This window comes from Porites lutea, chromosome 4 (genome assembly GCF_958299795.1).
Source record: "Porites lutea chromosome 4, jaPorLute2.1, whole genome shotgun sequence".
In the NCBI taxonomy this organism is placed as follows: domain Eukaryota; kingdom Metazoa; phylum Cnidaria; class Anthozoa; order Scleractinia; family Poritidae; genus Porites; species Porites lutea.
The window spans coordinates 27,406,895-27,423,131 of record NC_133204.1 but is presented as its reverse complement, the minus strand read 5'-3'; positions in this window follow the sequence as shown (position 1 = coordinate 27,423,131).

Genomic DNA, 16,237 nt, shown 5'->3' with positions numbered 1-16,237 from the left:
ATTCAAATAGGGACTGGAAATGTACTTTGACAGAATTTCAGGAACAACTAGCATTAACGAGCTCCAAAAAATCACAGATCACTCTTCTGGGAACAGCCCAGATCCTCAGAAAGGTTCTGTCAACTAAGCGAACTTTTTGGTACCTAAAGCCATGGTTTGGACTCGGTGCTTCAGAGACTAAACAAGCAAGCCAAGGATTACAATAATTCTATAAAAATAATAATGGAAACTTTATTTCTGTTTATGAATGTACAATAGTAAATCTCGGTACGTATAGGCAATTGACAATTGGCTGCTTGAGATTGAATTATCCAAAAAAAAATTAAAATCAAAATTGCATTTAAGTCTGGGCCATCCCAATTCCTGTTTCTACAACAAAAGATGAAATATGCTTATCTAGTGGCTATAATTTTTTTGATTATCTGAAAGAAACCTTGATCATTATCATCATCATCATCATCATAACTATAACAAAATTCTCAAGTCTGGTTGGCTATCAACTATTCCGATTTCAGCTTTAATGGGACAATTTAATAGGACAGTACGCGTCATGCCTAAGTAATTGGACAGTACGCACCATCACGCGCGCTTAAATGGCTTTTTTTCACTACTAGCAAAAAAAATTGTAATTTCTTCTGTTTTGATTTGAAAAAAGAGCTTTATATATCACAAATTTTGTTAAAGTTATGATTAATTGGTAACAGAACTTCGTGTTGTCCAATCCAGTCTGTAATCATACTCGTGATTAAACAAATCGGACTCCCACTTCGCGGTCGTCCGATTTTGTTAATCACTCGTATGATTACAGATCGAATTGGACTCCACTCAGTCCTGTTACCAGTACTAATTATTATTATTATTATTATTATTATTATTATTATTATTATTATTATTATTATTGTTATCATTATTATAATATTTTTTTTTTTTTTTTCTTTCTTTCCACTTCGAAGAGATTGGGATTTGATTGCTCTGGCCAAGATCGAAATCACCGAAAATTTTAGTCCAAAATATGCCCGATACACGTCATTCGAAAGCCTCAGTTAGTTCTTTGGCGGCTGAAGTAAATGTTCAAGGAGAGTTTGTAACTCTGGCAACGCTTCGCGAGATGTTACAGATGCAGGAAAGAATGTTCAAGAGCTTCTTTGACTCGATCGTAACTAACGTGAACACTCGCCTCGACTCTTTAACTCATTCAGTAGCCGAGTTAAAAGCAAGAATTGCTAGTTCGGAAAAGGAAACGGGTGATCTGAAAAACAGCCTTGAGTTTTCGCAAAAGGACATCGACGACTTGAAACCATCATTACTTAAATTACAAGAACTGGACTCCGCCATTGAAGAAATTCAAGACGACTTGGACCATCAAGAAGAACAAATGGAGTATTTAGAAAATCAGAGTAGGCGAAATAATGTCAGAGTCGATGGCATTCCCGAAGAGGATAACGAAACGTGGGAAGAAACTGAAGCTAAAGTAAAGCAAGTTTTGAAAGACGAGTTGAATCTCGCCAGTGCTCCTGACATTGAGAGAGCGCATCGCGTGGGTAAAAGTTCGCGTAGGCCAGCTTCGGCCCAGAATTCTGCAAGTCGTCCTCGAACCATTGTGTGTCGCCTTCGTAACTGGAAAGAGAGGGAAACAATCCTGAAATGTGGCCGAAGAATTAAACCCGACAATATATTTGTGAAAGAAGACCTATCTCCAGCAACCCTTGAAAAACGAGAAAGTCAACGTGCAAAGATGGAAGCAGCCAAGAGAGCAGGGAAGATCGCTTATTTTGTGTTAGATAAACTGGTTATTAGAGACAGACCTAATGTCGAGAACAGCTAAGTTATTTATTTCTTACTGCTATTTCCCCCTTGTTTTTTTCTTCTTTTTTTTTGTAAATTTTGTTTTCCCCCACATTGAAAATGTCTGTCTTTCCGGAATTTTCATTTTCCTTTAACGACCTTGATGACGCCGACTTCAACCTAGCAATTTATGAAATGCAAAATGGTCCTGTTCGCTATGATGCTGATAGATTGGCTAGTTTAAGTTTCAATCCTTTACTTCACAACATTAGAACAAATCTAGCTCGTTCATTTGACCTTGACCCTGACACCAATCTCAGGGATTTATTTAGCGATGACTGTGAATATTTTATTGAAGATCAATTTAATGACATGCTGAAGATTCGCATATTTGTGACAGCTTTTCTCTACTGCATCTAAACATTCGTAACCTACAATGTAATGCTAGCAAATTAACGGATCTTTTGTCTAACGTAAATTTAAAATTCTCTTTGATTGGTATTTCCGAAACTTGGCTAAATGATTCGTCGTCGTCAGTCGACATCGACGGTTACAGTTTTGTTCATAAAAGTAGGGAAAATAGATCCGGTGGTGGAGTTGGTCTATATGTCTCTAGCAATTTGATTTTTAAATTTCGATGCGATCTTGATTTTTCGTTGCCAAACGTCGCAGAATCTTTGTTTATTGAAATTGTTAAGCCCCAGGGAAAGAACATTGTTGCTGGTGTGATTTACAGACCGCCAAACCAAAACGTTGATGAATTTTTAACAATGACCAATGAGCTATTAAGTAAGATTTCAAAAGAAAATAAGGTATGTTATTTAATGGGTGACTTTAACTTAAATCTAATGAACCACCAATGTCATTCCGTTACTGGTGAATTTTTAGATGCGCTATATTCAAATATGTTCTTTCCATTGATTACGCGCCCTACAAGAATAACTTGTCATTCGGCAACTTTAATTGACAACATTTTCGTCAACCAATTTTTCGATAGATCCAGGAGTGGACTGTTTTTCACTGATATTTCTGACCATCTGCCTATATTTTCTATTCATTTCGACACCTCAATCTCAGCATCTAATGAAACTGTTTTTGTTCGAGATGTAAATCAAGTCAACACAACTAAGTTTCTATCGCACTTGGAGAGAATTGACTGGTCTCAGTATGCCACTCTAGATGATCCAAATAACGCCTATAACAGCTTTTTCAAACAATACTCTACGGTATATGACTCATGTTTTCCTTAAAAAAAAACTAAGGCGAGCAATTACCGTTTGAGAAAGCCTTGGTTATCGAAAGGACTTCTGAAGTCGATAAGAACGAAAAATAAGTTATATAGACAGTATCTCACTAATCAATCTTTGCATTATGAAATTCGTTATAAAAATTACAAAAACAAATTGAATCACTCATTAAGAATAGCTAAACGTATATATTACGAAAAGAAACTCGATGCTTCTAAATCAAATGCCAAAGCTACATGGAGAGTTCTAAACGAAATTATTAAGACAAAAAAGAAAGCGTTTAAAATCAATTCCATCTTTAAAGTTGACAACCAAGAAATTACGGATCCAGTAGACATCGCTAATAGATTCTGTAGTTATTTTTCTAATATCGGACCTAATCTAGCCAAAGAAATTCACTCGTCTGTCTCTCACCGCAGTTTTCTCTCTGGTCACTTTTGTCAATCGGTGTTTTTTGATCCAGTGACTCCAAATGAGCTATTGGAAATTTCCAATGCTTTTCGACCAGGTAAGGCAGCTGGCCATGATAGAATTCCCATCTCCATCATAAAAAAGTCAATTCAAATTATAGCCGTTCCTTTAGCTCATATAATCAATTTATCTATCTCTCATGGCATTGTTCCCGACCATATGAAAATTGCTCGCGTGATACCACTCTTTAAAGGCGGTGATCGATCACTCTTTACGAACTATAGACCGATCTCGATTCTCCCTAGCTTTTCTAAGTTTCTTGAAAAGGTTGTTTATAACCGTCTTTATAATTATTTAAGTAAACTAGAAATTCTATGTGATAATCAATTTGGCTTCAGGAAAAATCATTCAATTTCTCTAGCATTGATTGACCTATATGAAAAAATCTCCCTTGCTCTTGATCGCAATGAACATGCCGTTGGCGTTTTCCTTGATCTTTCTAAGGCCTTTGATACCGTCGATCATAATATTCTGCTTGACAAACTCGAACACTATGGTATACGTGGCGTGGCTCTGGACTGGGTTAGAAGCTACCTCTCCAACAGGTTGCAATTCGTTCAATTTAACGGTCAATGCTCCTCTCCTCAAACTATCTGCTGTGGTGTCCCCCAGGGATCTATTTTGGGCCCCTTGTTTTTCTTGCTCTATATTAATGATTTAAATAATGTATCGTCGCTCGTCGAGCTGATTTTATTCGCTGATGATACTAATATATTTATGTCCCATAAAGATCCTGTCTACCTGGCAGCCTCACTCAATTCCGAACTTAATAAATTATCCACTTGGTTCAAGGCAAACAAACTCTCCTTAAACCTAAAGAAAACAAACTTTATGTTATTTAAGCCTAGACAGAAAAGGTATCATTTTCCAATGCAAGTATGCATAAACGAACAGAGAATCGAACAGGTTAAGGAAACGGTCTTCCTCGGTGTAGTCCTTGATGAACATCTGTCCTGGAAACCGCACATTTCTCAAGTAGCTCGTAAAATCTCGAAATCAATAGGTGTCATTAATAGAGCAAGATTTTTTCCACCTAAACCGTGTCTAAAAACTCTTTATTATTGTTTAGTTTATCCTTATCTTCATTATTGTATTATTGTCTGGGGATCTACGTACAAAACCAATCTTCGCCGTCTTGTCTCTTTGCAAAAGCGAGTTATCAGAATTATTTCTAAATCAACTTTCGATTCTCATTCAGACCCTATTTTCAAAGAATTAGAGCTACTAAAACTTTCCGATATTAGACAGCTAGAATTAGGTAAACTTATGTTTTCTCTTAACCATTCTCTTTTGCCTTCAAAGTTCAACAATTATTTTTCTTTAAACAAACAAGTCCATAGCTATGCCACTAGACACGCGAACGATTTTCACCTTCCTTCTTGTAGAACAAACCTTCGTAAATTTTCTGTCAGTTTCCAAGGACCTACTTATTATAACACTATAGAAAATGATATTAAAGAATCTAATTCTCTCCACTTATTCAAAACGAAATTGAAAAAAAAAAATTGTATATGAATTATTAGTTATAAATCTTGTAGTAAATATAGTTATATTTCTTCCATGTCTGATATTATTTTTATACTTATTGTTACTTGTACCATACCTTATACTTTGTCAACTCAGTCTATGTAATTAGTTAATTTATACTTACCTTCATTGTATTTTGCCTTGGATCCTGGCCTTACCGTTACTGTTAACTTTATTTTTACTCTGAGGGAGCCCAATGTCTATAAGCCTCATGGTTTCTGTTTGGGCTTCCTCGCCACTTTCATTTGCTTTTGTGTAACTGTCTTGTTTTATCGTTATTTGTATTTTGTGGTAAATCAAATAAAGTTAAAGTTAAAGTTAAAGTTAAAAATAACAGACAGCTATACTTTGTTATCTCCGATTTACAGATCGAAAACATTAGAGCCTGCCGGAATTAATCTTTTTTGGGGGGGGTGGGGGGGAACATTTTCAAGAATTATAAATTTAGGAATACGATATTTTATTCTTTTTAACTTGTTTCTATTTTAATATCAGAGACGAATAATTTTCTTTAGTCATGACTTAATATTAAAACAGTGGACTGCCTGCAAGAATAATTGATCGCATCTGCGCGCAGGGAGTGTATCTGCATGGAAATCGTTATTGACATAGTGATTGTGCTTTTAGAATTTATAAAATTTTTAAAGTTGTATAGTGCTTCAAATATTTCTGTAAACTATGTACATATTTGTTAATTTGAATAAAATTGATGATTATTAATTTTCATAATAATTTTAATAATAATAATAATAATAATTGCTGCGGAGCGACCGAAGGGAGCGAGCAGCAACATAATCAGGATTTAAAGGAAATATATAAGGGGCGACGAATTTTACCACAACGATTGCATTTAACCACACTTTTTACCACAATGCATTGCATTTAACCAGAGTGCATTGCGCCACAAACAACTCAAATAAAAACACGGGGAAGTTCGGTGGGTGAGAGAGTGCATCGTTCGCTGCTCAGACTTAGAGTTTTCTTTGTGGCAAATTTTCTACAGCACGGTTAGAGGTCTTACCAAATTTTAAGACACGCAGGAGTCTTTCAGATGAGTACGTTGGTTAACTTGGGGATTGGATTTCAATTCAAGAGCCTTTGACTAGTCCAGGTGTTAAACCTGACGAGAAGATGAGCATTTGCTCTTCGACTCCGCAACACGGGGGGATATACAAATTCCAGCTTGCTAGAAGGTGATGTGAGAGTGAGAAAATGTCATGCAGTGCTATTCTTAAGAAACTGTTTGAGCCGAAAGTGGATGTGATTTTGACCATTCGCTTCAAAATAACAGCGGAAATCGAGATAACAAAACATATGTTTTGTGTCCTACTTTGCAGACGAGGAAGTGTATCGGCGTTTTGAAAAGCATAATTATGTTTTTTCTTTCATTCATTGCCATGGAATATGCGTTTACATTGTTTTTTCACTGTTAATAGCTCGGTTAATGCGGCTGGCGATCATCTTGCCGGCGGAAGTTTCATGGAAAAGGAATAAAATAAAAGACTTTTCCTGAAGATTACGTAATCAGCCTCTGTGGTGCAGTGGTTAGGTGCAGTCGCGTCGAGCCGAAGGTGCAGGGTTCGAGTCCCACCGAATTCTTTATTCCTTCTTTCTTTTTTTTTCCGTTTTTTGTGTTGTTGTTTTCTATAAATATATAGCTAAATAACTGTTACTTAATAAAGTACAACAAACAGCAAGAAAAGTATTGTGTTTCCAGAGAAAATATCTTGCACCATATATTAAATATATGGATAAACAATCTGAATTTCTATTATTTCCTACAATTTACTGTTGGAAAACCAGAGTTGTAACTAGTCTAACTACTTGATCATTTTCTAAACAACGTTCCCACGAGTTCTTTCTATAGACTGATAGTTATTATTCTAGTACTTTCCAACATGTAAATAGGACATTCAATGTCATTTTCGATTCTTTTAAGTCTCACTGCCTAACTAATGCCAGTATCAACAGAATGTGCCGCAGCATTACTATCTCTTAGGTACCCTAGTAATAATTTTAAAAGCAAATTATAACTATCCTAAAAATTCTCCCAGAATCCTTTGAGGCAATTTTTTAAAAAGCTTTATAACTTTGTCAATTTTATACATACTGTCAGACCAAAACAAGATAACTTTCGCCATAAAATATCTTCCCATGTCACATCTAAGGTAACAACGTCATCAGTCACGTGTCTATTTCCAAATTAGGTCGTTTTGTTGCTGTGACGAGATTTCAAGAATTAAAAACAAATAGCATATTTGAGGTTTTATTTGTGTGGGGCATTTAAAAAATAACCAGTTGACGTCCAGCATTTAAAAACTAAGGGGGTAATGAACATGAGCGAAAAAGTCGGGAGACTAGGCCGACGGCTGTAGAGAGTCAACCTTTTACCACACGGCAGAAAAAAAATTGCGGGAATGTAATGTTCCACCTGATAATAAGAGGGACATGACGTCATCAGTCACGTGATCAAAGTGTTTTGAATGTTTTAGTTCGATTTTAAAGTACCTTTATTGTCATAAATTGGCAAGTTTTTGCTGTTTTTCTCAACAATTCTCAACACAGTATTCTCTCTGGGTAATTATGATTCCATTTTCAAAGCAGATCAAACGAATACTGAGCCACAAGTTTAAAAGCTGCGTAAATTGACCGATATTGCCAGTTAAAATCGAAAAACGAGACCTACTCTTGAGACTTTTGTAACATCCATTTTCAACTTAACTGTTTATTTGCCGAAATAAACGTTCAACGTTTGTTAATAAAGGAGAACTTTAAAAACGAAAAGGATGCATTTGTCGGCCATATTGTTTTTCTTCATTCCTGGGAGAGAGGTTAAGTAGCAGCTCTTCTAATCCTAAAAGATGGGTTGCTACCCTGATAAAAAATAACGGAAATAGTGAAGAACATTGTTGTGTTAATGTTTTCCCCGACATGATGAAAAGACACCTTACGAGCAGGGAAAGAATCGTACGTTCATACGGTTCAGTCGGTAGCCGCGTGATCGATAGTTCATAAATTTCTTAAAAGTTCCGTTCCAGTGGATAGAGGCGTTATCTTTTAGTTCTAACTGACTCTGAGGGTCCGGGTTCGAATCCCCATGAAGCAAATTATTCGTAACCTTTTTTTTTCTTTTTTTAAAATCTCTTTTTTACTCTCTTTTTTTACCTGTGTGGTGCATATAGCTAGTAACATAATGTGGTAAGTGCTTTGAGTTGGGACGTCTGAAACAATTAAATTCGACAGTTAATTCCAATTAAATACGACTTTGTCGAATCTGCCACTGAAACAGTCGAAAATTCAACTTCGGTTCAACACTTGATTTACAAGTCGCATTTCACATGTGCCGAATATAAAATCCCTTTATATCCATACTGGATGAAAATTTTTCCTAAAGACTGGGAATATTTACAACAAACGGAGTTAAATTCGGTACCATCATATCCCACGTCTGAATCAACTGACGTATTTAATTACTTTCATCGACTAAAATAGGTGTCCGGCACTCATTAGAAATTCCTCGTTTCAAAGGGGCTTAAAATGACAAGTTTCAGCTCTGTGGTGTGCAGGCTGTTATTAAGTTGTTGTTTTCTTTTCGGTTAGAGCAATTCGTATCTCTCTTTGTAAATCCATTTTATTAATGGGCTTGTGCCGCGTCTTAAGAATCAGCTGTTAGTAACAGTTGATTTTAGTTTCTCTTTGGCATGATTTGTATGTCGCTGGACATAATTTGTATATCAAAAAGAGTGATCAATTTTCATCCATCCATTTCAATAAAAGCAAATGGAATTACTTCTTACTATAGTGGACAACCTCGAATTGTGACTTCGTTGTATAAATGTGCGGCACCGAAGAAAGACTTACGCCTGGTTCAGACACCGTACTTTTCATGTGCCGAACTTAACTGAATAAGTTCGACTTTGGAGCGACACTGGCGCGACATCTGATTCAGACGGCGTACCGTGTGTCGAACCTAAGTTAAGTTCGACAGACTCTGTCGAACTTAACGCTTTTGCCGCACCAAACTAAAACTGCCGTACCAAATTGATTCAGACGCCGCTCTTTTGCCGTACTTAATTCATCAGTTAGGTTCGGCACATGAATGGAGCGGCGTCTGAACCGGGCCTAAATAGCTAACCCTTTTTGATCAAATTATTTTAAGGTTCAAACTCGAAGCTTTGTATGGTGTAAAATAATTATAATTTACTTTTACTAGTGTCACTTGTAATAATAGTAATGATGATGATGATTATAATAATAATAATTGCTTAGTTAAAGGGGATGCAGTGTTTTAATCTACGGTAAGTGAGTGATAGGGGTAACATTTGTCCTTAGAAGGTAAACAAAAGGGGTACTTTTTCTGTCAAAAAATGCTATATAAAAGGGTAAGGGGTTGGACCTCGGAGTGGAGCCTCTCCCTGTAAACCTTTGTTGAGTACCCTCGGGCCATAACGATATAACTAACCCTTGGCTCCTTTCGTAAACTTAAGACTCACATTTGTAAGTCGAGTCGGTAAGCTGGGTAAGTTCCAATTAATGACTCACTCTTCTAAAGGAAAGCAAGTTTAGTACAAGGACCTGTAACGTGCTGTCCAACTTTGAATGTGCCACAAGAAAGTAACCACCATCTTACTGATAATAATTTATCACTCTACTGGCTAAGTTCTCAAAACAATACAACCACATTTCTTGACAAAACGCGATACTTGTTTCTTCTCCTCTGTAAAACAATGTAAGTTTACTAAACGAGTGGAATCGTTGTAGCAGAATACTAGCAGCAGTTACTGTACATTTTTCTACTTAGGTTAATGTTTTAGGAATTTAGTAATATTGACCGATAGCATGAAGACCGTGTGAAATGGTTTAAGTTTTAATGTCACCTATTACAATTGTAAAATGCATTTTCAGACACATATTTTTAGGCTACATCTGTACTTGGACCTCAGACCGCCCTACCTTTACAAATATGTTAGTTGGAAATATGGTTTAAACTATTTTTGCTTATTTTGTTAGCTGCAGTTTGTTTAAGTAATTAAGGTCATACTATATAATGAACAGCATAATGACTACATTAAATTTCACTTTACTTTCCTTTAAAATTGTTTATTATACGATTTTTTTTTTAGATCACGAATACACTTGAATGCTATAAAGCCGAGAACAATAATTTCTCAAGTGGGGTTAATGAATGTTAACTTACTTTCACCTTTCAGATACTTCAAAATGGCTGCCTTTATCTATCTCGGAAACGTTTTCCTGTATTTTTTAACACTAGTTCCGAAAGGTGAGAAGTATACTTTTGTAGATCAGTGACATACGAGACTAAATCGTCTAGATGCGACTGACTCTCACAACTCCCGAATAAGCTTTACGTTAAATACTTTATTACGGAGTGACTTACTCTGACTTTCACTTCACAGTTCTTCTATGGCGCTTCACAACTTCTTTAACAACTTGTTTCAACAATGTCTTTCTTCAACTGAACCTTGTTCTTATGCGGTTCACTTTCATTCTCTCTAAAATCTGCTCCTTCGCATCTCGCTATTTATTTGTTTAGATGTTAACCATATGTTTACGTTGATAATATATTACTAACATGTATTAACTTGTTACGCAAGATTCCTTTAAAAAGCCTTTCTTCGGTTCTGAAGGAGAATAACCAGTAAAGGAAACAAACTAAGCAAAGTTCAGTAAAAGGAACACACTTTTACGCAGTGACTTGTAAGAGTGACTTAAAAGAGTCCGCTTGGATTTGGAGAAAATCCACAAAATCAATTTCTTCGTCGGCGACTTGAAAACAACCAAAATTTGAAGCAAAATGAGGCGGTCTCAAAACTTCGCCCCCACGCAGAAGGGAAGAAAGTGTGGTAAAGTATCCCGCGCCCTCAAAGGGTTTTTTCTTCAGTTCAAACCTGCGTTTTGGTGGACGTCAGTCAACCGTTACCATGGTTTTTCACGCGTTGGCCTAGAGAAAATTCATTCTCCGTTTTTTGAGCACTCGGGAGAATATGTCGGCGTTTCAGCCGTTTTTGCAATATTTTGCTGCAGGATCTGACACCGCTTCATGTCAAGATTACGAGGAGAAAGAATTTGTTGAGTGTTTTTCGGAGGAAACTCAAATTATCGACATATTTACACACTGTAAGTTACAACCACATAAGCAGGGCGGATAAAGGTTGGGCGGTGAAACGAGCCCTCCGCTCTTCATTTAATGTGTGATGCGGAGTAGGACTGGCACGAGCGCTCTTTCCGCGCTTCCGGTGCGCTCGAAGGCCGGCGAAATTTTCCTTTTTTGCAAACCGGAAATCCTATTTTCTATCTGTAATTTCAGGCTACAATGTTAAATAGATAAATTCGTTTTATAACAATATCAATAAACAGTTTCATATGTTTGTGTCTGTATGCCTATAAGTCAAACTTGTTGGTCGTATAATCCCAAAATTTGAGTTTGATTTGAAAGTGTTGAATACCTCCTCCTTCCACTAAATATCACCTAATCGTCTTTCGCCGTTTCGTTTGCAAAAGCGTAACACTTCTTAACCTCAATTTTTACTCATGTTAAAGGGGGATAAATTTTATATAACATAACAAAAAATTAGATTGATGTATTTTGATATAGTGGCGTTGTACTGCTTCAAACTTTGCTTCTCGGGTGCAACGCGCCATGGCGATTCGCGCAATGCGTCGCAAATCCGGCAACCGCATGCAAACAAAATTTATTGAGGTTAGTTGTAAGGTTTTTTCTCCGGTTTCCTCTCTAAAACAAAACAAGGTAAACAGTAAAAACTGAGAGGAAACTAATTTTGAAGTTTCAAAGAAACAGAAAGACGTATGAGATGTTTTTTTTTTTAAATTAAAAAGAAAGATGATGGTGATTGAAATTAGCATAATTTCACCTTGCACGAGCTGCACGCATTTATAAAATACACGTCATCTAGTTATGAAACACGATCTGCTGTCTTTTAGTTTTGCCATGGATGACATGGATGAGATTTTACTTCGTGTTTTAGACAGTACTTACTTGTTTTTGCTTTGGAATAACATCGACTTTGGCGAGTAGCAGAACGAAAATATAATTCAACGGTATAAAAGTCATGGAAGTAATAAGAGAAACCCTTTGAAAGAGATGTTTGTCTACTCCAACTAAACCTCCCTCAAAAAATAGCAACATTTGCCTCTCGGAGACAGCGTACCAGCACAAAGGAACGAGGAAGAAGTGCAAGAAAACAAATCAAGCCGCCATATTTCATTGACAGCGGCAGTGTCTAATGGACAAACCTCATCGCAAGCCCTGACCGAAGTCGAAAACAGGCAACATTTCTAAGCAGAGTCCCAGTCCACTGCATCACACCTTTTTGCTCGGACGCGCTGGTTTCACCGCCCAACCTTTATCCGCCCTGCACATAAGCTTTCTCAATCGCTCGCAACTCGTCTGAGTTCTTGCTAGTTCTGGTTTCTATTCGATAACATGAAGAATGATAAGTAGTAAATTTCATTTTCGAAAACAGCCTCCATTCAGAGGAAACTTTTTCCCTTTTCAGTGTGATATCTTTTGTTTCCTTGAATTTATACTAGCTTCTTGGCAATGCGTCCACGGCTCCCGTGTTTTGATATCAATCAAATAAATAAAAAACCTGAAAACCGTTACGTAAACTATAGAGAATGTTTCGGCTATATCACTCAGCTCGCAGACCTCGTTGTTTTAACAATGTAATCCTTCATCTTAATAAAATAATTTAAAAATCCGTCGTCGTGCGAAATTATCCGCCCTTCATTCAGCGATGAGGGAACCTTCTCTGTCAGAGCGCGCAGAAAACCATGGAAACAGTTGATTGACGTCCACGAAAACTCAGGTTTAAACAGACAGAAAAAACCCTTCAAAGGCGCGTGTTAGTGGTAAGTACTGGTAACCGCTGTAATTTGCGCTCCAGACGAACCTTCTGAACTTGAACAAATTTTGAGTGAAATATGACACATCTGCAAAATTCATCAATGCTTGCTGTTGCCGAAACGGATCATTGGCGTTTCCTAAAAATAATTCTGATGTACTTCTATAGTACGATTTGCTATTAAACATGCAATTGGAATTAACTTACCTTTATAGTATGGAGCTCTTTTTTGACTTTTTCTACACTCAAGCTCCAAACGGCGCTAAAGCATTTTGTAATTTGACCTAAGTAGTTCACGACGACGACGACGTCTATTGCCTGGGAAAAGACTGGAACGAGAACGCCAGTTTCGGCGGGAAAAAATTATTCGGGAAAAAGGAAACTTAAGATGCAGTGGGTTGGTAGGTCGACGTTGACGACACTGAATGTTAACATCAATGTAAAACTGTGATGTTTGTTCGCAACAAAGTTTTTCGCAATGGTGTTTTTTAAAACCATGCAAGATCTTATTTTCTAAGCCGTAAGTCTAATGTCAATTAACGTTCTCAAACTCATTATAATTCATTAAGAAAATACAAAGGAAATTAATGTTTAATGAGTGTTTGGAAATCGGATGAAACACTGCTTAGTATTTGCATCCTTAATTTCTCCTTCAAAAATGATTTTGTTTGAGAAGAAATATCAAACATTCGACACAGTGTTTCATCACCAGATGAAACACCTCGAAGTTCGTCAAAAATACTCCGCTGCGCGTCGTATTTTCAACTCTCTTCTCGGTGTTTCATCTGGTGATGAAACACTGCATCTCATGTTTGATATATTACATGAAGAATTTTTTGTGTTGTCTGAAATTTTCGAGTGGAAAAACACCTGCTTTCCGCACGAAGATTATTCAACTTTCAACCTGAATGAGATGACCGAGTCCGCGTATCTGTCAGAGTTTAGATTTGGAAAAAGAGACATTCTGATGTGATAGCTATTTCCAAATAAAGTTTATTTCCTCTATATTAAAGATACATGATTTGCCTTACCTAAATACGTACAAATACAGGGGCGGATCTAGGGGGAGGGTCCAGGGGGTGCGCACCCCCCCTGAGATGACCTGCTGTTTTCTAATACAACTGGTATTCTGCAAAAAAAAAATTATGTGGTTTATTGGTGTTGAAGTAGAGCAAGAGACGAGTGCACCCCCTCCTAAAAAAAATCCTGGATCCGCCCCTGAAATAAGTTTATCACTTACGAGTTCGCTCGCTAGGCCTCCACAGCTGTTGTCATTCTTCGAAGTAAAAATAATTCATCAGTCGAATTTTCAATCAACATCGCTTGTTAGGAGAAAAAAGGAACGATACCTGGATTTACGAGGATACGTGACCCGCAAGCCTTAGAAACGTGCACGACGGTAAACTCCGTAAACTGATATACCATCGATTTCATTTTAAAAATTACAAATGTCTATTTAAACGGAGCAACTTCAGAACACTCGGCCACTTTAGTCAAATTATTTACATTGTGTGGGTCGCGCCGAAACGTTTCTTTATAACTACCACGTAAAATAATCAAACCAAATCCCAACAAAGTCTCCAGGTGATTTTAAAAAAGCAAAAGGACTCGCGCGAGGAGAACGCGAGACCACAAATTGTTTTCGAAATGTAACCGCATTAGCAGAGATTCTTCGTGAACGGATCGCAACAGTCACTGTTCCAAATAAATATCAAAAACAAAAAAGAAAAAGCTTCTCCCGAATAAACGGTTACGTGCTGTGCTTTCCTGTGTCCAGGACGTACTAAAAGTGCCGGAAATGGAAATTTTGCTACGCGTGTTTTATCTGTTACTAAAAAACAAATCTTTTACTAATAAAGGCGTTTTTTAAAGTGAGCCAGAGGTTCTTCCTTGTTTTGAACTGAACTACAAATTCTCGGAGAGGCATAAAAAACCTCTTTCGCTGGCGACAACGAGAAAACAAGAAAATCCTGTGAACATGGTCCAGAAAATGGCAAGCCAAAGTTCAACCAAACAAAACGGAGAAGCGACAACGGAGGAAATGCCAGAGTCGATTGTCACATATACAGAAGAAGAAAAAAGTACATTCAAAGACGACATGGCCACTGAAAACACGAAAAAGAGTACGGCGCTTGCAATCGTCCTAAATCGTGATACTTAGAAAAGTACAAAACGGGGCTGAACTTGAACAGCATTTCTAAAGCATTTCAAGGTACTTACCTTATATCAATCGCGACGTTAAACTTTCAGTGCTTTCACTTGGACACTTTATTTCTACGACCAATTTGAAACTGAAAAGAAGTTATAGATAAACGGCTTGTAAATTCAGTGAAATACCTTTATTTATCCTTACGATTAGTGTGAGGCTTGTTTACATGCAAAACAGTTCGAAAACAAATGTAAAAACAAGGACAAGATACCAAAAAAGCTGTCGAAGGTTCAAACGTGTACGACTGACCTTGCTTCCCATTCGCTAACGCACTGACAGTTCTAACAGTTGACTTTAAAATGGCGGCTTTCTGAAGCGCGCGCTCAGGATAAAAACAAACAATATCATTGCTGTTTTCTTTTTTATATTATTTTTTTTATTCAATTTATATGCGATTCAAGGAAAATCCATTACCTGACGCGTGAATTCCACGTTATATTGCACTTGACAAAAACCGATATCGCACGAATCGATATCGGTTTTCGCGTGCAATTTAACGTGGAATTTCCTCGTCAGGTAATGAATTTTCCTGTAAAATAACATTGTTTATCTTCCAGATTATCGTTATTAAGATAAGAATTCATAACCAGACCAGAAGTAGAACCCTTTATAAATTGATTCAGTGGGGAATATTTTACCCCGCTTTCTTCCCGTGTGCGTGCTAGCGAAGTTTTTAAACAGCCTCATTTTGCCTCAAATTTTGGTTGTTTTCAAGTCGTTGACGACGAAAATTGATTTAGTCGATTTTCTCCAAATGCAAGCGACCTTTTGAAAAACAAATTACACCACGTTTAGTTACTTAGTAAGACCTATTTATGGACAACATATGAGCGAAAATGATTTTTGACTGTGGCCGCGAAATTTCGATTTTGCTCGATTTTTCCAGACATTTGCTCATAAGTGACTTGGCTCTTTGAGGCTAAAAAACCAAAAGTGCAAACTTCGTTAATGACAAACAAAGGACAATTCCCATATTAATAAATGAGAGAACAAGACAAATAGAGGGAAAGCTTTACCAACGAAATTGAGCCGCAAAACCCTGACTAGCTAAGTTAATTACTAAAAATGGTCTAAATGTTCACTTTTAAGCCGAACATAAGGATAAGCATCTT